The sequence below is a fragment of the Chlorocebus sabaeus genome, chromosome 23, assembly GCF_047675955.1.
Source record: "Chlorocebus sabaeus isolate Y175 chromosome 23, mChlSab1.0.hap1, whole genome shotgun sequence".
NCBI classification, from domain to species: domain Eukaryota; kingdom Metazoa; phylum Chordata; class Mammalia; order Primates; family Cercopithecidae; genus Chlorocebus; species Chlorocebus sabaeus.
Window position 1 is genome coordinate 51,503,146 of NC_132926.1, and position 25,083 is coordinate 51,528,228.

Here is a 25,083-nt window from a genome sequence, read left to right on the forward strand (position 1 = left end):
CCCCAGGTAACCACTTGCCTAGTTTTTATTTCTATATGTTTCCCTATTGCAGGCATTTTTAAAACTCCTCCTGTGATTGTATGTCCTTTGACCAACTTATCCCAATCTTCTGTCTCCACTAACCACCGAAACTCCTGGTAACCACCGCTCTGTCCTCTTCTTTTATGAGATCAGCTTTTTTAAGATTCCGCGTGAGTGAAATTATGTGGCACTTGTCTTTGTGTGTGTGTGTGTGTCTGGCGGGGTGGGGGGGGGTTTCCCTTACATGGAGTTTCAGTGGTCACTCAGCTTACTGCAACCTCTGCCTCCCGGGTTCAAGCAATTCCTCGGCCTCAGCCTTCCCAGTAGCTAGGATTCTAGGCGTGTGCCACCACGCCCGGCTAATTTCTGTATTTTCAGTAGAGACGGGGTTTCACCATGTTGGCCAGGCAGGTTTCAAACTCCTGACCTGAAACGATCTGCCCGCCTCAGCATCCCAAAGTGCTGGGATTACAGGTGTGAGCACCACACCCGGCCTTTTTTTTTTTTTTTTGAAGTGATTTTCTCTCTAGGTTTTCTCACGACACTTTTTTCCGTTTTCCTTTGAGCTTTCAAATGTATCCTTCTAAAACGCCTTCTCAGGCCGCTGGCATGCCTCTTAAATATTAGGATTCCCAATACTGTATGCTTCTCCTTCTGTTCCCTTTTTTTAACCTTCCTTCCTGTCCCTTCCTTTCCTTCACTTCTATTATGCTACCCTTCATTATCCTTCTCTACTCTCCTTTGCCCTCTAAGAGTTGGTCTCATCTATATCCATGGTTTCAATTGTGACTCTCAAGTTTATATCAGCTACTCAGATCTCTCTTCTGAGATTAAGACTTATTATATACATTTGCTACTGCTCTGCACAAACAAGCCTTATGTGCTCCTCAATATCAACATATCAAAAACCAAACTCATCATTATTCAACTACCCTTCTCCTACCAGTTCTTCTAACTTATTTGCCAATTTAGATCATAGTACAGTCTTTTCTCAAAGCCTAGAAACTGGGGCTTATCCTTCCTCTTATATCTATCCAGTCAATAATTCCAATCAATTCTAAATTTTCTAAGCTATATGTGTCTCTCCATCTCCCTTGGTGTAGAGCATCATGTTTGCTCACCTTGATTACTGCAACAAGCAATAATTTTTCCTCCTGTGGATGAATAGCCTTATCCATTCTTCAAATAAATTCTATACACTTCAGCCAATTGGCTTCCTAAACTATGAATCTTATCATGTCATTCTCAAGCTAGAAATTCTTCAAGGCCAATGTCCAGATTTCTTGGTATGAATTAGACAGACTTTTATGATCTATCACCTACTTATCTCCCCAGTCTCATCCCTGAAAATGTATCACCACTCACCCTCACCCTCACCCTCCCTAACCCTTATCTGATTCAGCCAGAGTGAGCTGCTTGTAGTTTGTTGAACAGACATTTGGTTGTACCATCTGTGTTCCAGGAGTACCCTCCCTGCCTGGTTAACACTTTTCATCCCCCCTAGATTCAGTTCAGGTATCACATTCTTAAGGAAGTGTGTCAGTTGCTGCTACTACGTAGTCAAATAACTGTGTAAACCTCCTACATAAGCATTTACTCAGTTTATGATAATTTTTGTTTCTTCATTTATCTCTTTCAATAAACTGCAAACTTCCTTGCCTACTAGGGGCCATGTGTTATTTATCTTCCTGTTTTCAGCTTCTAGCACTGGAGATGGTACATAGTAGGTACTTGGCAAATGTTAAGTCAATATCTACAATGAGAGCTATAAGAGCAAAGACTCAACATGGCTTTCTAAACCTGGTTATTATAAATTTGAAGCCTGTCTATGCATTAGTAAGGAACAAGGGGATAATTCTTTATCTTGCTTCTCTTTTCATGCTTGCAAGAATCGAGACAATATTCTACATTGTATGGTTGAGTTTCTTTTTTTCTCTCTTTCTTGAATTTTTTCAAAAATATGCTTTCTATTATATTTCAGTCTCACACATCTATTAGTTTATGACTTTTAGACACTTCTCAGATAAGAATGATGGTAGAATAAAAATAAAATCCTGGTTTCTTAAGTCAAACTGACATGGGTTTGAATCCAAGTTCTGCAACTTATTAGTCTACAATCCTGCATGCATAATGTGTTTTCTTTTATTTAAATTGATAAAATAGTCATAATGCAATTTTTCTTATAGGGTTACTATAAATATTGATAAATTATTGTAACTATTGTAGCATTGACAGCAGTTCAGTGTCCCAGGAACACTAGCAGCTGTAATTCTATCACAAAATGGAATTCTGTTTTTAAATAGAATATGTGAGGGAGAATAACAGATGTGAAACTCCTAGAGTGCAGGTGAAATCATATTTTTACATTTGCATGTTTATTATAGCACCAAGCTGTAGGTATATGATATAAATAATCTGGAGTCTTCATTTTTATTTTTTTCATATCTATATATTTTTGAATTCAGCACATTTATTGAAGCTTATGTCAAATGTTTTACTAAGTATTATGGGAAGATGCAAAATAATTAAGACATTGCCCTATCATAAAAGAGCTTAAAAATCATTCCATAAGCTAGAAAAACTAAAAGTAAAATCACTTGAAAATAAAAAGTCATGTTTACTGAGTATATTATTAAAACCAATTAGTAAATACTAGTAACTTTGAATATATAGCCAAAGTATCACTTTATATGAAATAGTAACCCATATTTCTGATAACTAAACATCAGCTTAAACATGGAAGTATATATTACATTTACTTTCTTTATGACCTCATCTGATATCTTGCTTTTCAATGACATTTTTGTTGATTACTTCTAAATTCATATTTTCAGCTTAGACTTCTCCCCTGAACCCCAGACTCACATATCCAACTCTCTACTTAACATCTCTGCTTGGATGTCTAATATGTGACTAAAACTCAAAGTGCTCAACATTGAACACTGAATTTTCTAGCTTCCACATGGTCTTCTCCATATTAGGAAATAGAAACACCTCCATTTGACTGTTTTTCAGGCCAAAATTCTTAGTGCCATCCTTTTATTTTTCTTTCTATTACTTATTCCTAACACTGAATCCATCAGCAAATCTTGTTGGCCCTGCCTTTAGACTCTATCCATAATTCAATCACGTTTCACCACCTTGACTCTTAGCCTAAACCAAGGCATTATAGCTATAATATGGCTTACTGAAAATGGCCTCTTCCATGGTCTCTCAGTTCCTTTATAATCTATTTTCCATACCATAGTAGCCAGAGATACTTTTAAATCGTTAAGTCAGATGCTATGCACCCCTTTCTCAAAACAAGGTTCTGTGTGATCTGAACCTACTATCTTTCTAACCCAATGCCCCCTTATGTATTGTGTTCTAGCTATACTTGACTCCCTTGATGCTTCTTGAATTCACTAAGGACTCAGGGCCATTGTGCTTGCTCTTCTTTCTGCTTGCAACATTCTCCCTTGATATTTGCATGGCTTACTTCTTCATGTAGTTCAGGCCTTTGTTCAACTTTCACCATATCAGAGAGGCTCACCTTGTCTACCTTATATAAAGAGACACCCACCCTGGCAGTCTCTGTCCTCCTCGTTTCATAGCACTTGTCCTTACCTATCCTGTATATTGATGGAAAACGTTTTTCTGCCTCTTCTTACTAGAATATAAGCCACAAAGGGCAGTGAGTTTTCTCTCATGTTCATTGCTTTACCCACAGTGCCAAACCAGAACAATGCCTGATAGATGATAAGCATGTAATAAATACAGATTGAATAAATTATTAAATAATTCTTATTTAATTGCTATCAGTGGGAAACAAAAGCAAATAGCAAGTATGACTATTTCAGTACATTTTAATAGTATGTTAACTCTGATACCAATAAAACCATTTACCTATAATCAGTTAATCCTGTTGCTGCTGATTTCTGTATTTTTAATATCCAGTTGCTGAACTTATCCAGATCTATGGGTTTTATTTGTGACATCTCATGTTCTTGTCAATTAAAATGACATTTTTGGAAAATAATGTCTTCTATTTTAGTTTGCAGATATTCATATTGCCTTTGTACTATTCGTTTGAGTTTCTAAATAATAGCCTCTCGGCTTCAAAATTAGTCTTAAATTTACCTTCTAGTCGTCTGTAAAGCATTAATCTGTCATCGTGCTTTTTAAAAGCAAAGTGTTATTTTTCTTTACTTTGCTGAAGGCAGGATATGTTAAACCAGTTCATCAAATTTCCATATGCTTTTCTGAAAGTCTTTCTACATATTTGAATAGGCTACTGGGTCTTCTTATAAGGTTAACCTTTAAAAATTATTAGTTTCAAATCATGCCTTATTGGACTCTGTGTGTGTGTGTGTGTGTGTGTATTTTGGGTGTGTGTCAGAAAATGATGCAGAATCAAAGTAGGAATGTAGAAAGGATTGTTATAAGTTTTATTAAATTTAATGTTTTAGATCTTGAGTGGTGAGATCCAGCTGATGCATTCGTCCCCTACCCTATCTACTAGGAGATACATATCTTTCCCACCTGAGGTTTGATGTTTACACTTATCTTTAGTACTATGACATTGAGCTATGAACATTTGTTTAGATTGACAGCATTCTAGAATGCTCTAAAAGAAAGGCATCGGAGTTGGTCAGTCAGGGGTTTTATTGTCTGCTCCACATGTTTCTAGCTCTGTGATAACTGGCAAGTTATTTAACATCTTTTGAGCTACAATGTAAACACCTATAAAATGGGTATAATAATAGATATTTCATTGAGTTACTGTGAAGCGCAAATAAAAATATGTTTTCTAAGTGTCTACTTAACAAGGAACCTAATGAATTCTTATTGGGTGAGAAATGAAATGAATGTTAACCATCACTGGCTACCAACATGGCACCATGAGGCAGCACCTACATCTTAAGGAGAGGCCCTGACAGCCATGCTTGAGATCACAGTCCTACCAGGAGTTCCAGATGTTCTGAAATGCATAATAGTTTTGACAACATGAGTCATCTAGGAGAGTGCTGGCATAGGAGGGCTTCAGGAGGCATGTTTGAGGATTCCTTACTAATAATGTTGCTGCTTTTTCCTTCAATTTTGTGGTAATATAAAGAAATCCTCCAAATTTCCCTATAAATAGTTCCTTGCAGTCCAAGGCTAGCCTCAATGATAAACAGACTTTTTCTTGTGAGTTACTAGGATTCCTTGCTAACATTGACCTATGACAGCATTCTTACTTGATTCACACTCCATGAGTATTACATTCTTAAAACCACGATTATGAAGATGGTCCACATTTCATATGACTTAGTAATTATTTGAATGTATGAACTAATTTCCAAGCTAAGGTAATATCCAAGTAAATATTTTGTAATAATTTGAGAATGCTTCAGTGCTAAGCATTTCAGTGGATGTCAATAAATTCCTGTATGAGTAGACTGCGTGTCTATTTATTTGCAAATGTAGTTATGTATGAAGATATATATTGGTACACTATCTGTATTATGCCAGGTATTACTCAAGCCCTTTCCCCTAGTCCACCATTAAACCACCAGCAAAATTATCTTTCCTAAATCTAAATCTTATTATTCGTCTCCAGCCTAAAACCTCCATCAGTTCAGGATTACCATCAGGAAAACTTTCAAATGTACTATTATGACATAACAGATGTATTTCCCTATTCTTTGCAATATAAACTTTATTATCTCTGTATTATATTATCTATGTAGATTTAGTATGTATCTGTTAATACATATAAAATCTTCACCAGTACCAGTAAGTAATATGTCCCTTTCTTTATTTCTATTAGTGCAAATGTTGTTAATTTTGCCTAGAAAATTTATTTTCTTTCCCTCCCTCCCTCTCTTCCTTCTTTCCTTCCTTCCTTTCTCCTGAGACAGAGTTTCGCTCTTCTTGCCCAGGCTGGAGTGCAATGGCACAATCTTGGCTCACTGCAACCTCTGCCTCCTGGGTTCAAGTGATTCTCCTGCCTCAGCCTCCTGAGTACCTGGGATTATAGGCATGCACCACCATATTCAGCTAATTTTGTATTTTTATTTTTATTTTTTTTTTAGTAGAGATGGGTTTACACCATGTTGGTCAGGCTGGTCTCGAACTCCCAACCTCAGGTAGTCTGCCCGCCTTGGCCTCCCAAAGTGCTGGGATTACAGGTGTGAGCTACTGTGCCTGGCCCTTAATCTTTCTTAAAGACAGAGCTCATGATTTACCTCCTCAATCCTGTCTTCAGAAATAATCTTCTGTTCTCTGATGGCACCTAGTCATTTTCCTGTTAGAGTTCTTTGTATGCTGTATTACATTTTATGTTAAAGTGATGAAAGTAAAATACAGGAATGGAGGAAGGAAAAGGAGACAAAGGTAGAGTGATAGGCTGCAATAGGGAAGAAAGAAAGGGAGGGAGGGGAAAGAAAGATAAAACGATGAAGAGAAGAAGATCCTCATATGAATCTTGGTGTCCAAAAAGATGATAGTCCTTTACTATTAATCTCAAAGTAGAGTACATGTACTTCCATGACTACATTGATGAGCAAGGAGAATGGGAATCTACAGGATTGATTTGTTACTAATTCCTGGAATGTCAGTTTCCCTTGAAGACTAAAGATATTTTATGGGTAATCATACTACTGCATGTCATTCAGGAGACTATTGGACATGAAGGAATCATTATGATATTCAAATTAGTTTTATGCTTACCCAGGTTTTTCAAGTTAAGCTCACCAATCATTTTTCAAATCTTGGCCTATGTGTTTACTCTCTTTTGATAAGGGTAATTTTCTTTAAATGATTGCAGACAATGGTTTATTTTATGTTAGAATTCAACATAAAACATATTCATATTTTTTTCTACTCATAGTATCAAAGTATAAATAAGCAACACATCAGTACAGAAAAATATATAGCTTGTAACTAATCCTTTAAAACCAGAATATCCAAATTCAATACAGATTTCTATTTTTACTTTAAAAAAAATCAAAGTTACACATTGGGGCTTGAGCTACTGTGTTTCTTCTTCTTATACAGATGTGACATACATGATTTCTGGTAAATAATATTCTACCAAACATTGTACTAAACCAAAGCAGACAGATGACCAGTAAAGCTGTTTACTATCTCCTACCCATGTTGAGCGAGGCTAGTGAAACACCATCTTGATAGGAAAGATTTTGACAGTAAGAAGAAATCAGAGTCCCTACCTACCCCAGCAGAAAATCTAACAAACTGGTTTATATGGAAAACATTTTCTGCAATCCTGCATAAACACACTGAATATGCTATAATAACAGAATATCTTTTGGTCTACTTCCAGCACACAGTATACATTCATCGGTGCTCAGTAAGATATAATTGAACACCAATATAGAAAGCATTTTTGTCTTCATAGCACTAACAACTAAAAAGCACACAGCATAGGCTACTTTGATCTTTAAGTGGGTAATCATGGAAATTTCATGATCATATTTACTATGTTAGCTGGCATATTCATCTATATTTTTTTCAAAAATAATTGTTCAAAAAGACTTCCAGAAACAGTCCTGATACAGTTTCACTGTTTCTGTTGAAGCCTACAGCCAAGACAAGCTGTGAACATGGGAGATTCGGAAATCTCAAGGCAGGCAGCAGGCTTGAGGAACACCCTAGATAAATACTACCAAATACTCAAAAGCCCCATTGAGGCTGAAGGACTGAAACTCTGATCCATGTAAAAAAGAGCTGTGAGTGCACAAAGAGATTCATGCAGAACCTGCTGGGACAAGAAGGGTTCATGATGGCAGATTATTCCACACTGTTGACATACCAACACATATATTGGGGGAAGGGCCCCCCTAGGTGGAATGCTTGACATGGGCTTGCTCTAGAGGAATCTGACTCAGGGCACCTGAAAGAGGTGTCTAGTTGGGGAGGGGAGGAATACTAGGGTTACTGAGCACTTGGGAAGAGTACTAAGGTTATAAAATACAGAAAAGTGTTTCAGGAGAAACAGGCCTAGGAGTGTGAGATCATTTTGGTTTTGACCCATCAATACTTAACGTGAATGAAGAGTTGCAGAACGGAGTCAGTCTATTTAAGATGTATTCTTCTGTCATAATTAGCTGAGCCTATTGGCCTATTGGACCAGTGACATCCAGAATGCTCCCATTCATTGCCTGGAGGCAGGAACTTAGTGCAGAAGATCGTTCTGGGAAGCTGGCATAGAAGATGATTTGCACGACAAAGTTACCACTAAACCACTGCTTAAGTCCAGTCCCTGGTCTGCTTTCTCTGCTTTGTAGTCCAGAAATATTTCTTTAAAAGCCATAAAAATCTGTAAATGTGAGCGGCATGTTGAATATGTCACCAGCCACTTCATCCTTATGGTGTTGTAATGTTGCTGTGAAAACTACCACGTTAAATCCAGGAATCCTCTCCAGCAGCTGTTCTACATACTTTCCTACCAAAGAAATATATTCATTAAAAATAGGCATGAAGTTGAGTTTATTTTCTTCTATGTCTGCAAACTCTTAGTAGTACTTGTCCATAAAATTTATCTAATAACTAGAACTTGTCATCTTTGATAATATCCCCTGAATATCCAATCACAGCATCAAATTCTGCATCAGAGGTGAAGTACAGCACAAAGCTCTCTTCATCTAATGAGGCCACTGTTGCTGCCCTACCCACCAGGTGGGCCAGGGGCTGTTGGGCACCTATCCTGCCCTGGGTCAGGCCTGGGCCCAGGCTCTACTCTGTTCTCCAAAGCCTCAACCTGGCTGGCTGGCCACTGAGGCCACTGTCCACTCACAACCCACCTAGGTCAGCACTTGCGGGAGAGGCCCAACCTTGGGCTCCCCAGCTGCCACCACACATAGGTCGGCGTGCACAGCAGCCACTGCCACTGTGGGTCCAAACAGCCCATACTCATACACTTTTAAAGGAATAAAATACCATAAAAAGAGGAATTAAAGGATATGATGTATCAGAGGAGAAAAAGAGCTGCTCTCAGATAATTAATTGGAGAATTGCTGATGAATTGTATTTGAATTCAATCTTGCAGGATGAGTAGAAGTAGATACACAGAGGTAAGAAGTGTGTGTTTGTCAGCTTAGGTCTTCTGAGAAGCAGACACCAACGTGGGACTATGTGTACTAGACATTTATTAGGGGAGACACTTACGAAGAATAAAGGGTGAAGGTGTAAGAGTAGATAAAGCCTCAGAGCATGATGCATGTCTATTCTTTTTTTTTTCTATGATGCCAATTTTTTTTTTTTTATTATACTTTAAGTTCTAGGGTACATGTGCATAACGTGCAGGTTTGTTACATATGTATACTTGTGCCATGTTGGTGTGCTGCACCCATCAACTCGTCAGCACCGGAAAGAATTAGAAAGGAAGAGCTCTAGGCTATAGCATTGTTCTCAGAAAGTCTCGGGCAGGATGATGGGGGTTCCATGAATTAAAGTTGCCTATTTGAGACATATTGCACAGGGCAGAAATGGGCTAGCACTCATAATTCTGCTATGCTGAGTCACTGGTTAATAGTAACCCAGGGAAATTGTGGCCTCAGCATTCACAGGACTGGCTGCTGCAGGCTTTCAGCTAACTCTGCTCCCTATAGCAGGTTTTCTTAAAGAGATCTGAAGGGCACATGTCCATGGCTGCCCTATGGAGTAAAGATGATCAGGCACACAGAGAGAAACTGCAAGATGTCTATGACAAATAGCAACTGCAGATTGTGTGGAATATGACATACAGGAAAGATAGTGGTGAAGGAAATTACAAAGGTAGTCTGAGACCAAAACTTTGAACAGTCTTGACGAATCAAATGGGGAGTTTAGACTGAACAATCTTTCATAATAATGACTCATTACAAGTTTAATTTTTGAACAGAAGGGTGGTGCTTTTTTTTTTTCTGGATACTGAGTCTCACTCTGTTGGCCAAGCTGGAGTGCAGGTCTTGGCTCACTGCAAGCTCCGCCTCCTGGGTTCACGCCATTCTCCTGCCTCAGCCTCTGGAGTAGCTGGGACTACAGGCGCCCACTACCACGCCTGGCTAATTTTGTTTTTGTATTTTTAGCAGGGACGGGGTTTTACCATGTTAGCCAGGATGGTCTTGATCTCCTGACCTCGTGATCTGCCTGCCTCGGCCTCCCAAAGTGCTGGGATTACAGGCGTGAGCTATCTTGCCCGGCCTAGTAGATGAATATTGAAGAAACTTAAAACATTGATTTTATGTAGGAGGGATGCTGCAGTTCTAGGTTTATATTTAGAGCTGAGGGCCTGGAGAGGAAATTTAAATTACCAACTACAAAGTGAGAGTTAAAGTTGTGAAACTGAAGGGCATTGCTTAGAGTAAGCTCAGAGAGGAGAACATGACCAATAAAATATCGTTGGTAAACATGAGTTTAAAATTGAGAAGTCACATTATGTGTTGAGAATCTTATCCTACTTTAAAAAGAGTATATGAATTATTTTTTAAATGACAAAACATTTTTCCTCTCTGAGGTTAAATTCTCATTTAGAATTTTTCCTAAAGTGAGACATAAGGAAAATATTTTTGCACATTTTAAAATAATTAATGACAATTGTGAAAATACATTTATTTATATTTTATTCTATTTCATTCCTCCTCTTGAAGATAAATGAATCCAAATGAACAGGTCATTCAGTGCAACTTTATAACTGCATTGAAAGCATAACGGTGAATATGATACTTTTAACACAGCAAATCACTATCAGTTAATGCCACTGAAGTGCCCATCAGGTGTAGACTATATTTTAAATGTTGAGAAAACAGAAATGACTTACTCTTTGGTGCCGATTTCCCTGAGCACTCACCCATGCCACAGGCATTCACACACAGTACATGGAGCTTCCCCCACTTCATCTTTATTCCTTTATGCTTGTTCTTCCTCTTCCTTTTACTTTTCTTCATGCTTCCCTTTGCTCATTTCTCCTATTCCCATCCTGATCTTTCAGTCTCTGAGTAATTTAGACCCATAAAACTATCTTTTTCTTCATCAAAGCCTTAATTGAGACAAATTTGGGGGGGAAAATTCATTCAGTTTAGAAGCCTTATTCTTACCTAATAAATATAATTTTTTTTTTTTTTTTTTTTTTTTTGCCAATCTTGGCTGAAATTATAAAACATGGCAGGTAAAGCAAATACTGCAAAGACTTGAGACTTACAGTGAGGTCAGTAAGCTTGAGGAAAGCTGATGACGAGGAGTGATTGGCCAAACTCCAGATCAAACAGTTGGAAACTAAGGTAAATAATCTTCATCTGGTTTTGGAATGCAGTTATCACCAGCTGAAAGGAGTATTGAGGCACCATGTGAAGCTGTAGCAGCCTTGTTTGTTGCTATAGGGTTGAGCCACTTAGAAAAATCTATCTTAGTTCCTAGAAAATCCAATCTAGCACTTTCACCTGCAGAGAGGAAGCGTTTGAGGAGTAGCTGAGGAGACTTTCTTGTCTGAAGAACAGGAACCTAATGCATAATTCCCTGGTTCACTTGAGACGAGCAGTAAAAACCCATTCAATATGCAGAGACTGTTGGCCATAGCAAGAGAATGTGATTGCATTAATATTAGAAGCATTTCTATGCTTTGAGATGATTGCTGAAATTGTTTCAAAAGTCCTTATGCTTAAACCCAAATGCTCTTTTGGCTTTCTCCTCTTAGTTCAGCTCAGCTGTACAGTTAAAAATGTCAAGCTCCAAGCATTGGGCATAGAATAAATAGAACATTGTAGATCCGAGAACAGCCTCAGATTCTTATTGCTACACATTCATTCAACTGCCACATAATCCATATTATATGACCTTTCCATTACAGGTGAGTCACAAGTTTACTGCTGAGGTCAGGGCTGAAGGCAATCATATTCCTTAATTTTTCCTCCCTTTAGGAATTTCACTATTCTGAATGATAAAAAAACTGTTTTTTCCTCCACTTGGGCATTTCTTTTGAAGATCAAGATGTATAAATCAACATGACTCAAAATGTTGTATTAACAAGCCAAACACAATAGCCTTTTGAAAATTTGATTATGCAAGGCACCTTGCTAAAGAAAAACTAGAAGTAAAATGCATTAAAGATTACTGAGATTGTTCAGTTTGCAAATGTTTTAAAAATTACTTTAGTCAGAAAAGAAACAAAATAGACTAATGAAAAATTAATATTAGTGGATTTAATCGCCCAGAGGTTCCTTCTTATGCAAGCAGAATAAATTGAAATAATTGAATGGTAAAGAAGGAAATCAATGGAAATCTTATTGAAAACCCATTTGGAAATAAAAACTTCATGGGAACATGGGAAATGAAAACAGTATGATGCTCCAAATTTACTTAATTTTAAAATTCTGTAATAATTGTAATCTGAATTCAGGCTGTTTTGCTGTTCATTCAAGTTGTTCTTTTTTCTTCCACACAGATGGAAGGAAGCAGTTGTATCATCCTTGATCTTTTGTTTTCCTTCCCACTCCACCTTTAATCCATCAGCAAGTCCTGTTTTCTCTACCTTAAAATAGATTCTGAATCTCCACTTCTCCCCACCTCCATTACTAGCGCGCTTGTGCAAACAGCGTCATCTCTAGCCTGGATGTCTGCAGTGGCCTGCTGATTGTTCTGCCCTCTCCCACTGCCTGCTATAGTTTTGTCTTTACACAGTAGCCGTATTCAAAACAAATCAAATCATAGTCCTGATTGCAAACTCTTCAGTGATACACATAGGATGAAACTCATATCTATATCATATCTCACAAGTTGCCACCCATCTGGTCCCTGCCTATCTCTATGACCTCGACATCTACCACTGTTCCCCTCCCTCACTTTTCTGCCATTGCACTGCTCTCTGAACTGCTCTGGACATGTTAAATTAGTCCCCACCTCAGAGCATTCATTTATGCTTGCTCTTCTGCTCAGACATTTATATGTGTTACTACTCATAATTTGAGTTTTTACTTCAATGTCATTTTCCCAGAGTCCTCCCTCCTGGATTCACTATCCCTTTGTCCTGCTTTCTTTCCTTTCTAGTGCTTATCACTATCTTATACTATATTGCCTCTCTACTTCTTTTCTATCTGCCTCTCCCACTAGAATGCAAACTCCATTATAACAGGGACTTTTTTCTTAGCTGTAAAGACAGCACCTACAGTGTAAGACAAAAAGAAGAGTGTGTATTCAATACATATTAAGTCAATGAGAGAATCAGTAAAGGAGAGTAAGTAGCTTTCCTTTTTCATTTCTTTTTTAATCAGCAAAATGGCATTTATTCACTGTATGAATTTTAAAAATCATTATTTCAAAATCATGATCAGAAAAAATGGTAATGTGTCAAGTGGTATAATTTGTGATGCAAAGCACAGAAATATTAATCTTTCTTGCTGTGACCTAAAGAAAAGAGACTACAATACACAATCTAGGCATGCATATTTTTTTCTTTTCTCCTTTTCTTATGACGTCACCAGCTATTTCTGATGTGGGGTTTGGTTGTTGCTGCTGTTGTAATTATTGTTCTTATTAGAAACTTTGATTTGATTGCACACATTAAAAGTTAATGCAAAGGAAGTCTTTAGAAAAACTTAAATGTCAATAAATCTTTTAGTTCTTATTGTCTTCATAAGTGGTATAAGATAGTAATGAAACACACACACTCAAGACAGACTGCCTGGTTTTGACCCCTCATTAAAATTACTTGCTAGATGATCATTTTTATAAATTCTTTATTTATAAAATGTGACTAGTGATGATAACGATCATATATTCATATATAGATGCCTCATAGGTTTCCTGTGAAGGCTAAATGAGTTAATAAATATAAAGTATTTAGAGGAATTCTTGGCACAATAGAAACATTTAGAAATGTTGATTTTGAGTTTCTTAATTATATAAACTTCTCTAGATAGAAAATATAACCATGTTCCATGAGAAAAAAAAACCTCAGTATTAATGGCTACATCACAGGATTTAGGTTTAGAAAAATTGCCTTCTGCTGCCTATGAAGGATTGTATACCCATCATTTCAATTTCCAGTTTCCGCAGATCTCATTAAGGCTGCAGAAGTGGCATGCCTTCAAGATGAAGTCATACTTTCTAGGGACTGTGTAGTTCTAGGGTGAAAAGTAACAATGCTTTTGTTTTCTGGTAGATAAATTGATGCTTTGTAAAAAGCAATGCTGTGACTGAATAATCAGTTTCACCCAAATTGATTCGCTGTTTTAGTCAAACAATGTGTCAATTGGGAAAAACTGCAGCAAATTTATGTTTACAAACAAGACCACTTCCACCCAATTCTTTGATTACTTTGGCCTACACATACAGTCTTGTGATAATCAATCTAAACAGGCAGGGAGTATCTGAGTATCTGAGAAAATAAGTGAGATTGGCATAAGAATGAAGAATTGAAAAGAAAAGAGAACAAAAGATAAATGTTATATATTATTCTTATTTTTAAGTTTCAAAATAATTATTAAATGTGACACTGTTTATTATTTTAGGGATTATAAGATATTAGTTTTCTTATTTGGAAATCTTTAGGGTCCGATAATAGAAATTTTATTCTAAAATAATGTGATATTAGTGACAAAGTAAGTGTGTATGCATGCATGCATGCATTTTTGTGTGTGGTGGGGATATTTTATGAACAATGGCAACAATCCTGGCTAAGGAGACAGAAAGGCTAGGAGCTCTATGAGTTGGCTGAGTTGTCTAACTTAGGTAATATTAATAATGAATGCAAGACCTTATCTCCAAATGAGCACAATAGACCTCAGCAATGGTGCTTAAGCATATTGAAATAAATGAAATGTCAAATATATAATTCAGAGTCCAGATGGCAAGAATACTCATCAAGATCCAGGAGAAAGTTGAAACCCGATGCAAAGAATCCAAGGAATCCAGTAAAATAATCCAAGAGCTGAAAGACATAATAGCCATTTTAAGAAAGAACCAACCTGAACATCTGGAACTAAAAAAAATCACTGCAGGAATTTAATAATGCAGTCAGAAACATTAACAGCAGGATAAACAAGCTACGGAAAAACTCTCAGAGCTCAAAGACAGGTTCTTCAAATCAACTCAGCCAGACAAAGGTAAAGAGAATTTTTAAAAATGAACAAAACCTCTGAGAAATATGGCATTATATAAAGAGACCAAATCTACAACTTATTTGTAGTCCAGAGAGAGAGCCAAAAACTTGGAAAACATTTTTGAGGATATAGTCCATGAAAATTTCCCTAATCTTGCTAGAAGTCAATATGCAAATTCAAGAAATACACGAACACCCATGAGATACTATACAAGATGACCATTCCCAAATGTAGTCATACCAAGGTCAGTGCAATAGAAAAAATCTTAAAGGTAGCTGGAGAGAAAGGTTGGGTCAATTATAAATGGAATTCCATTAGGCTAGCAGTGGACTAATCAGCAGAAACCTTTAGAGACAGAAGAGATTGGGGACCTACTTTCAGCATCCTTAAAGAAAAGAAATTTCTACCAAGAATTTTATATCCTGCCAAACTAAACTTCATGAGAAAAGGAGAAACAAAATCCTTCTTCAATAAGCAAACACTAAGGCAATTTGTTACCACCAGGCCAGCCTTATAAGAGGTTTTTAAGGGTGTGTTAAACATGGAAACAAAAGATCAATACCTGCTACCACAAGACACAGTTAAGCACATAGCCTGCAGATAATGTAAAGCAATTACACAATCAACTCTATAAAAAATCAGCCAACAACATAACAGGATCAAAATCTCACATATCAATACTAATCCTAAATGAAAGCAATATAAATGCTCAATTAAAAGGCATAGAGTGGTAAGTTGGAGAAACAGACAAAACTCGATCATCTGTTGTCTTCAAGAGACCCATTTCACATGTAATGATGGCAGTAGGCTCAAAGTAAAGGGATGGAGAAAGAACTACCATACAAATGGAACACCAAGAGCAGGAGCTGCTATTCTTATATCAGATAAAACAGATTTTAGACCATCAACAATAAGGAAGGACAGAAAAAGGCACTACATAATGATAAATAGTTCAATTTGACAAGATTTAACTATCCTAAATATATATACACCCAACAGTGGAGCACCAGATTCATAAAACAAGTTCTTCTAGACCTAAGAAAAGATTTAGACAGCCACATAAATGTAGTGGGGAACATCAACACCCCACTGACAGCATTAGACACCTAATTGAGGCAGAAAACAAAGAAATTCTGGCCTTACGTTTGACATTTGACAAACTGGACCCAAAAGACATCTACAGAATAGTACACCCAATAACCACAGCATATACATTCTTCTCATCAGCACATGGAATATATTTGAAGATTGGCCACATAATCATAAATCAAGTCTCAATAAATTAAAAAAATTGAAATTGTACAAGGCACACTCTTGGACCACAGCACAATAAAAATAGAAATTAGTGCTAAGACTATGTCTCAAAACTACACAAAATATGGAAATTAAACAACTTGCTCTGAAATAACTCTTGAGTAAAAAATAAAATTAAGGCAGAAATGAAAAAGTCTTTGAAATTACTAAATAGAGACAACTTAGTAAAGTCTTTGGAATGCAGCTAAAGCAGAGCTAAGAGGAAAGTTTATAGTGCCAATACCTCCATTAAGAAATTAGAAAGATCTCAAATTAACAATCTAACATCACACATAGAGGAACTAAAATAAAACAACAAATCAACCCCATATCTAGCAGAAGAAAAGAAGTAAATCAGAGAAGAACTGAATGAAATTGAGATGCAAAAATCACTAAAATGATCAAAGAAACCAAGTTTGTTATTTGAAAGGGTAAACAAGATTGATAGATCACTAGCTAGACTGGCAAAGAAAAAAGAGAGAAGATCCAAATAAACACAATCAGAAATGACAAATATGACATTACAATGGACCCCACAGAAATACAAAAGAAACTCAGAGACTATTATGAACACCTTTGTGAACAGAAATTAGAAAATCTAGAGAAAACTGATAATTTCAAGGACACACAACCTACCAAGACTGTACCAGGAAGAAAGTGAAAACCCAAATAGATAAATAACACGTTCCCAAATTGAGTAAGGAATTTAAAAACTTTCCAACCAAAAAAGTCTTGGATTATATATATTCACAGTCAAATTCTACTAATACACAAAGAAGAACTGGTGAAAATTTTACTGAAACTCTTCCAAAAAATCAAGGAGGAGGGGCTCCTCCCTAACTAATTTATGAAGCCAGCATCACCTAGGAACCAAAGTATGGCAGAGATGCAATGAAAAAGGGAAACTACAGGCCAATATCCCTGATGAACATAGACATGAAAATCCTCAACATGATCCTAGAAAACCAAATTCAGAAGCACATCAAAAACATAATTCACCATGATTAAGTAGGCTTTATGTCTGGAATGCAAGGTTGGTTCAACATATGCAAATCAAGAAATATGATTCATTACATAAACAGAATCCAAAACAAAAACTATATGATTATTTTAGTAGTACAGAAAAGACCTTGGATAAAATCCAACATCCCTTCATGACAAAAACTCTCAACAGACTAGGCATTGAAGGCACAAATCTCAAAATAATAAGAGGTGCCTATGACAAATCCACAGCCAACAGGATAGTTAATGGGCAAAAGCTGGAAGCATTCCCCTTGAGAATTGGGAAAAGACAAGCATGCCCACACTCATTGCTAGTACTGGAAGTACATGGATAATATATTCTAAGCTACTAACTTTATATAAAGAAGGAGAAAAATGAGCGTTCAGATGATTAGGGTTTTATTGTATGTAACAATTGTTATTGTATGTAACAAATGCCTGATTTCATTTATTGCAATCAGGCAAGAGAAAGAAGTGAAAGGCATCCAAATAGGAAAAGAAGTCAAACTATTTTTATTCACTGGTGATATGATTTTATATCTAGAAAACCCTAAAGACTCCACCAAAATTCTCTTAGACCTAATAAATGACATCAGTGAAGTTTCAGGATACAATATCAATGTACAAAAATCAGTAGCTTTTCTGTACACAAATGTTGTTACAGTCAATAGCAAAATCAAGAGCACAATAACATTTATAACAGCCACAAAAAATGAAGTACCTAGGAATACGTCTAACCAAGGATGTGAACAAGCTCTACAATGAGAGTTAAAAAACACTGCTGAAAGAAATAACAGATAATACAAATAAATGGAAAAGTAATCCATGCTCATGGATTGGAAGAATCAATATCTTTAAAATAGCCATATTGCCCAAAGCAATTTACAGATTCATTGCCATTTCTATTAAAATGTCAAGGTCATTTTTTTCACAGAATTTGAAAAAATGATTCTAAAATTAGTATGGAGCCAGAAAAGAACCTGAATAGCCAAAGCAATCCTAAGCAAAAAGAACAAAACCAGAGACATCATATTACCCAACTTTATGCTACAAGACTATAGTAACCAATACAAGATGGTACTGGTACAAAAACAGACCATAGTCCAATGGAATGAAACAGAAAACCCAGAAATAAAGCCACACACCTACAGCCATCTGATCTTTGACAATGTTGATAAAATAAACAATGGGAAAAGACTCCTTATTCTGTAAATGGCACTGAGATAGCTGGCTAGCCATATGTAGAACAATACAACTGGACTGTTACCTTTCACTTTATACAATAATTAACTCAAGATATACTAATACTTTAAATTTATAATCTCAAATTATACAAATCTTAGAAAAAAACCTAGGAAATAAACTTCCTGACATCAGCTTTGGTAAAGAATTTATGGCTTAGTCTCTCAAAACAATTGCAATGATAACAAAAATTGACAAGCGTGACCTAATTAAATTAAAGAGCTTCTGCATAGTAAAACAAATTATCAACAGAGTAAACAGAAAACCCACAGAATGGGAGAAAATATTTGCAAACTATGCCTCTGACAAAGATCTATTGCCCAGGATCTATAATACAAGGAATTTTAAAAAATAATCAAAAAATGAATAATCCAATTAAAAGTGAGCAAAGGCCATGAACAGATATTTCTCCAAAGAAGACATATAAATGGACAACAAACATGTGGAAAAATGCTCATTATTACTAACCCTTAGAGGAATGCAAATCAAAACCACAATGAGATACCATCTCATATCAGTCATAATGGTGACTATGCAAGAGTCAATAAAAGAAAAACAAAACAGATGTTGCCAAAGCTACAGAGAAAAGGGAACACTTATACACTGCTGGTGGGAATTTAAATTAGTTTTAACCAAGATTGTGAATTGCAAAGCCATAACAAAAATTAAGAGAAATATATGACTATTTAAAAATTTTTGTTGCAAAACTTCCATAAAAGAAAGCAATAGAGAAATAATAGATTTGTGTGTCTGTATACATACATATTGCATATATGAGTGTGTGAAATGAGAAATGCTTAATGTCTATTATCATCAAAGGGTTCTTAAAAATGTTGCAAAACTAGACAACTAATCTAATAGAACAATTAACAAAGAAGATAAGATATCCCAGAAGAGAACTTTCAAATATCCAATAAAAATAGAAGAGGATCACATTGACTAGTAGTTAAAGGGAAATGGCAAAAACTGTACAGAAAGATTTCAACTATTCCTGACAGGAGTGGGAAGAAAATAGTGCATTTATGCTTGGTGGTGGAAAGTGGAAATGAGATTGTTACATACATTTTTGTAACCAACTGGCTAATATTTATTAAAATAAAAATATATGCATGCAATGATAAGTGATAATTCAGTTTTTAAAGTTGTAATATTTAGAGCATAATTTTATATCTTTATAAAATATAAAAACCCTGAAAACAAGTGCATACCATAATGCTTGTATTATTTGTAAGTACATGGAGAATATATTCTAAGCTATTAACTTTATATATAGAAGGAGAAAAATGAGTGTTCAAATGATTAGGGTTTTATTTGTATGTAACTCTTTCATTTATTGTAACAAGAATATATTATTTTATAATAAAATATGACATTAGTTATTACTTTTTCAGAGATAAATAGGTTTATTGTAGGAAAATGGTGTTAATCTGCAACTCTACAAACAATTATTAATATGATTAATTGTATAACCTACTCTCTACATATTAATCTGAATTTTCACTTAACTTACATAAAAGTTGTATCACTCTTTGCCTGTGTAGCAGGTTGGTGATTCTAAGTAGAAGTATACCAAAAATATGTGATGAAATGATAAAACAGGATTCAGAACTACAATTTTTCTGTTTGGTTCTTTCATATTTTTTCTTTTTTAAAAAGAACTTCAACTTGTATTTTAGATACAGGAGGTGCATTTACAGCTTTGTTACATGGGCATATTGTGCAGTGCTGAGGTTTGGAATACGGTTCCCATCACCCAAGTAGCGAACATAGTACCTGATAAGTAGTTCTTCAACCCCCACCTCTCCCTGCCCTCTCTGGTAGTCCGCGATGTCTGTTGTTCTCATGTTTATGGCCATGTCTGCTCAATTTTTAGCTCCAACTTATAAGTGAAAAGTTTCTTTTATTTTGAACACACAGGTAAAAATGGGAACCCTTTCCCAATTGAAGACTCAATTCCTGTGTTTTACTCTTTCTCCCTTCTCTGACTCTAGCTGTTCTTATACTTTACAGTTGCCATCCAATATTAGCAGTTTAAGTGCTAAGTAAATCATTATTGGTATCAGATCACACATTAACACTTGATGTGTTCAATATCAGTGTTAAAGTATGGTACATAAGCAATAAAAACTATCATTATACATAAGTTGGTCATGTTGCTGTCTTGGAGAGGATCACAGTTTGGCCTTAAAAACTGTTTTTTTGTTGTTTTTGAGGGTTTTTTTTTTTTTTTAAATATTTTAAGTTCTGGGATACATATGCAGAATGTGCAGGTGTGTTACATAGGTATACATGTGCCATGGTGGTTTGCTACACTCATCAACCCATCATCTACACTAGGTATTTCTCTTAATGCTATCCCTCCCCTCTTGCCCCCCATCCCCTGACAGGCCCTGATGTATGGTGTTCCCTTCCCTGTGCATATGTTCTCATTGTTTAACTCCCACTTATGAGTGAGAACATGCAGTGTTTGGTTTTCTGTTCCTATGTTAGTTTGCTGAGAATGATGGTTTCCAGCTTCATCTATGTCTCTGCAAAAGACATACACTAATTCTTTTTTATGGCTGCATAGTATTACGTGGTATATATGTGCCACATTTTCTTTATCTAGCCTATCATTGATGGGCATTTGGGTTGGTTCTAAGTCTTTGCTATTGTGAATTGTGCTGCAGTAAACGTACACATGCATGTGTCTTTATAGTAGCATGATTTATAATCCTTTGGGTATATACCCAGTAATGGGATTGCTGGGTCAAATGGTATTTCTAGTTCTAGATCCTTGAGAAATTGCCACACTGTCTTCCACAATGGTTGAACTAATTTTCACTCCTAGCAACAGTGTAAAAGTGTTCCTGTTTCTCCACATCCTCTCCAGCATCTGTTGTTTCCTGACTTTTTAATGATCGTCATTCTAACTGGCGTGAGATGGTATCTCATTGTGGTTTTGATTTGTGTTTCTCTAATGACCAGTGATGATGTGCCTTTTTTCGTATTTTTTTGGCCACATAAATGTCTTCTTTTGAAAAGTGTCTGTTCCAAACCCCATTATCTGAGCCCAAAAACTCCTGAAGCTGATAAGCAACTTTAGCAAAGTCTCGATATTCAAAATCAATGTGCAAAAATCACAAGCATTCCTATACACCAATAATAGAGAGCCAAATCATGAGCAAACTGCCATTCACAATTGTTAAAAACTGTTTTAAAACATTCCTACTCTGTTGAAAAGTGTAATTTCAGACATAAATCACATTCCTATCTTCACCAACACGTTAAGAATTAGAAGAACAAATGCAAGTCGGAAATGTTTGGTTCATGCACATATTAACTTATGATCAAATATTTGAAAACTAAGCAAAATTAAACAGATATTGTATAATCTGGGTATTTGGTCTGAGAAATGATTCAGGTCCAAAACCAAAATATTTATTTTTTATATAGTTTTGGGGCCACCTCTGCATTGTAAATATAATATAAACACCAGAAGTGTTCTATATGACCATCTGCTTGACAGAAGAAATCACAATTACTAATGCTGATACATCTGTAAGCCATAATTTTCTCATCTGTAAATTTTGTGTAATAATAAAATGCTTCTGATAGTTGTGGTAAGAATGTGTAGTGCATTACTTGGAAATGCAAACTCTGGAAGCAGACTGTGTCAGTTTGGGTTCCTGTTACTTCTCCTATTAACTACAAACCTAAGCAATCTACTTAATCATTCTGCACTTCAATATTCTCACCTAAAAGTGGTAGATAATGGTATCTATCTCATAGAGTTAGTGTACAGATTAAATAAACTGAATCACATAAAGCTCTTTGATGGTACTTAGTAAGACGAAACAAGTTTTAGTTATTATTGCCATTTTATGGCAATTTGTGCAGAGCACTACTATAGCAGGTGACACATAGTTGATATTTGATAAGTACAGATTCATCCCTAGATTGAGACAAGTATATAGCAATAGCAATGATCTTTAAGCCATTCAGTCCTTTCTGATATTTTAAACTCCTTTTTAGCCATGTTTTACTCAATACAAAGAATTTTAGTATTTTCCTAACAGGCTTTTTTATACTATGCTGCCTGCCTTCCACTGACTGTTCACTCTGAACTATACTTATAATAACATGTCTTTATATCTCCCTTATTCTATGTATTTGTATATGCTCCCATTCATTTACCTATTTTCTGATAGGCTAAATAAATAAGAGATATAGGTGTAGATATATATTTAAATGCCCCTATAGACTTCAAATTCATCATGTACAAAATGGAAAATTTTCTTCTTGTATGCACTTTTGGTATTTCCACTTGAAAGCAAAAGCTGAAATCACAATCACTTAGCAAATTGCTAATGTTGAAAAAAATCTCTATAAACATTTTCAGTATCTCTGGAATTCAATCCCTTCTTTGTACTTTCACAGCTACTGCCTAGTGCCAGTTCTCAGAACTCTTCTGAATTATTTTAACAGTATTTATCAGTGTTACCCAGGCATACAGCTAGTTAACTACTCAATAATTCTTTCTCTGTTTTGTTTATTCTGTATAACAGATTCTGTTCCATTTTGGAATATTCAGTACAACCTCAGTTATCATCTGGGGGTGAACTTGAGAATTTTAGCCAAACACTAAAAGGATGATAGAGAAAGATGGCAGGTCCTTCATGATGGTGATGGTGAAGCCAATACATTATCTTGTATCCGCCTACCTTTGCACTTAGCCACTGCTATTTTGTGATTTCTGTTAAGTACAGCCAAACTTAATCCAGTCAATATAGTGTATCTTCAATCTATTAATAGCTAATATCCATTCTTGGAAGGACTTTCTAAGCGTGCATATAGCTGTATTCATCTCATGCTTAAAATACTTCATTGAATGCTTATTGTTCAGAGGATAAAACTGAATATTTAGGTTGCTACATAGTATTCTTCAATATATGACCCTTCCATAAGTCTTCAACTTCATCTTGATCCTCTCTCCAACCCTGGATTCCTTTTAAGATATATCAAATGAGATGTAGACTCTGAAAAGTCATGTGTGATTTTTCAAGCTTTAGGTTGAAGCCCTTTCTTAGTTCCTTTAAGACTTTGTGTATTCCTTTATGAACAGCTTTTACTTCTTTTATTTAGAATGTTATATTTATTATTTGCCTTTATTACAACCAGACCAGGAGAGGTGTTCTTGAAGACAAATGTGATGTCTTTCATTTTGATATCTTCCAGGTCCTTGCAAGTTAATTGAAAAAATGTCAAACATTCCATAATATATGTTACATCATTGATTAGAATTTATGTTGACCAAATTCTCAAGAAGCTTTATATCTATAGCATCCTTTACCCTGTACATCAGTATTTCCTCAGACAAACCCAGAAATCTTCCTCCTTATGATAATGTCTAATTCTGTGCACAATGAGATAGATAATCCTGAGCATTTGGAATGTGCTATATATGGTGCTAGGCAATTTACATGAATTTTTTCATACAACTTTAAAACAACACAAACACATAATTAAAAATTATTATATATCTGTAATAATATATGCATAATATATAATTAGTAATATAATATAAATATATAATATATAATATAATAAATGTAATATAAATGTTATATAATATAATATAAATAATAATATATAATAATATATACATAATATAGCTCTATATTATAGAGCTATAGTAACCCAAACAGCACAATACTGGCATAAAAAATTACAAATAGGCAAATAGAGAGCCCAGAAATAAATCCAGGCATTTATGGCCAATTGATTTTTGACAAAGGTACCAAGAACACACAATGGGGAAAGGACAGTCTCTTCAATAAATGGTTTGGGAAAACTGGATATCTAAAGGCAGAAGAATAAAATTAGACTCTTATCTCATGTCATATACAAAAGTCAATTCAAAATAATTTGAAGACTTAGACTTAAGGCCTGGATCTGTAAAACTACTTTAAGAACGCGTAGGAGAAAAGCTCCATGACATTTTGTCTGGACAATGATTTTTTGGCTATGATCCCCAAAACACAGGAAATGAAATAAAAAATAGACAATGAGATTTCTTTAAAGTAAAAAGCTTTTGCACAGCAAGGGAAAACCAATTAATAGTGTGAAAAGACAACATACAGAATAAGAGAAAATATTTGTGAACCATATACCTGATAAAGGATTAATATCTAAAATGTGTAAGAAACTCAAGTTAATAGCTAGAAAAAAAAAAAAAAAAACACCTGGTTAACAGAAGGGCATAGGACCTGGATAGGAATGTCTCAAAAGAAGACATACAGATGGCCAACAAGTGCATGAAAAAAATGGTCAACCTCACTAATCATCTGGAAAATGCAAATTCAAATCACAATGAGATACTTACCTCACACTTGTTAGAATGGCTACTATAAAAAAGGCAAAGGATAAATGTTGGTAAGGATGTGGGGAAAATGTAAATTAGCAAAGTCACTATAGAAAGCAGTGT

The 25,083-nt window shown here is 35.4% G+C and overlaps 1 pseudogene; it reads right to left on the reverse strand.

The window, feature by feature from the left end:
- Positions 1-8,179: 8,179 nt before the first annotated feature.
- Positions 8,180-20,473, reverse strand: LOC103245166 (ADP-ribosylation factor-like protein 2-binding protein pseudogene; annotated as a pseudogene).
- Positions 20,474-25,083: the final 4,610 nt, after the last annotated feature.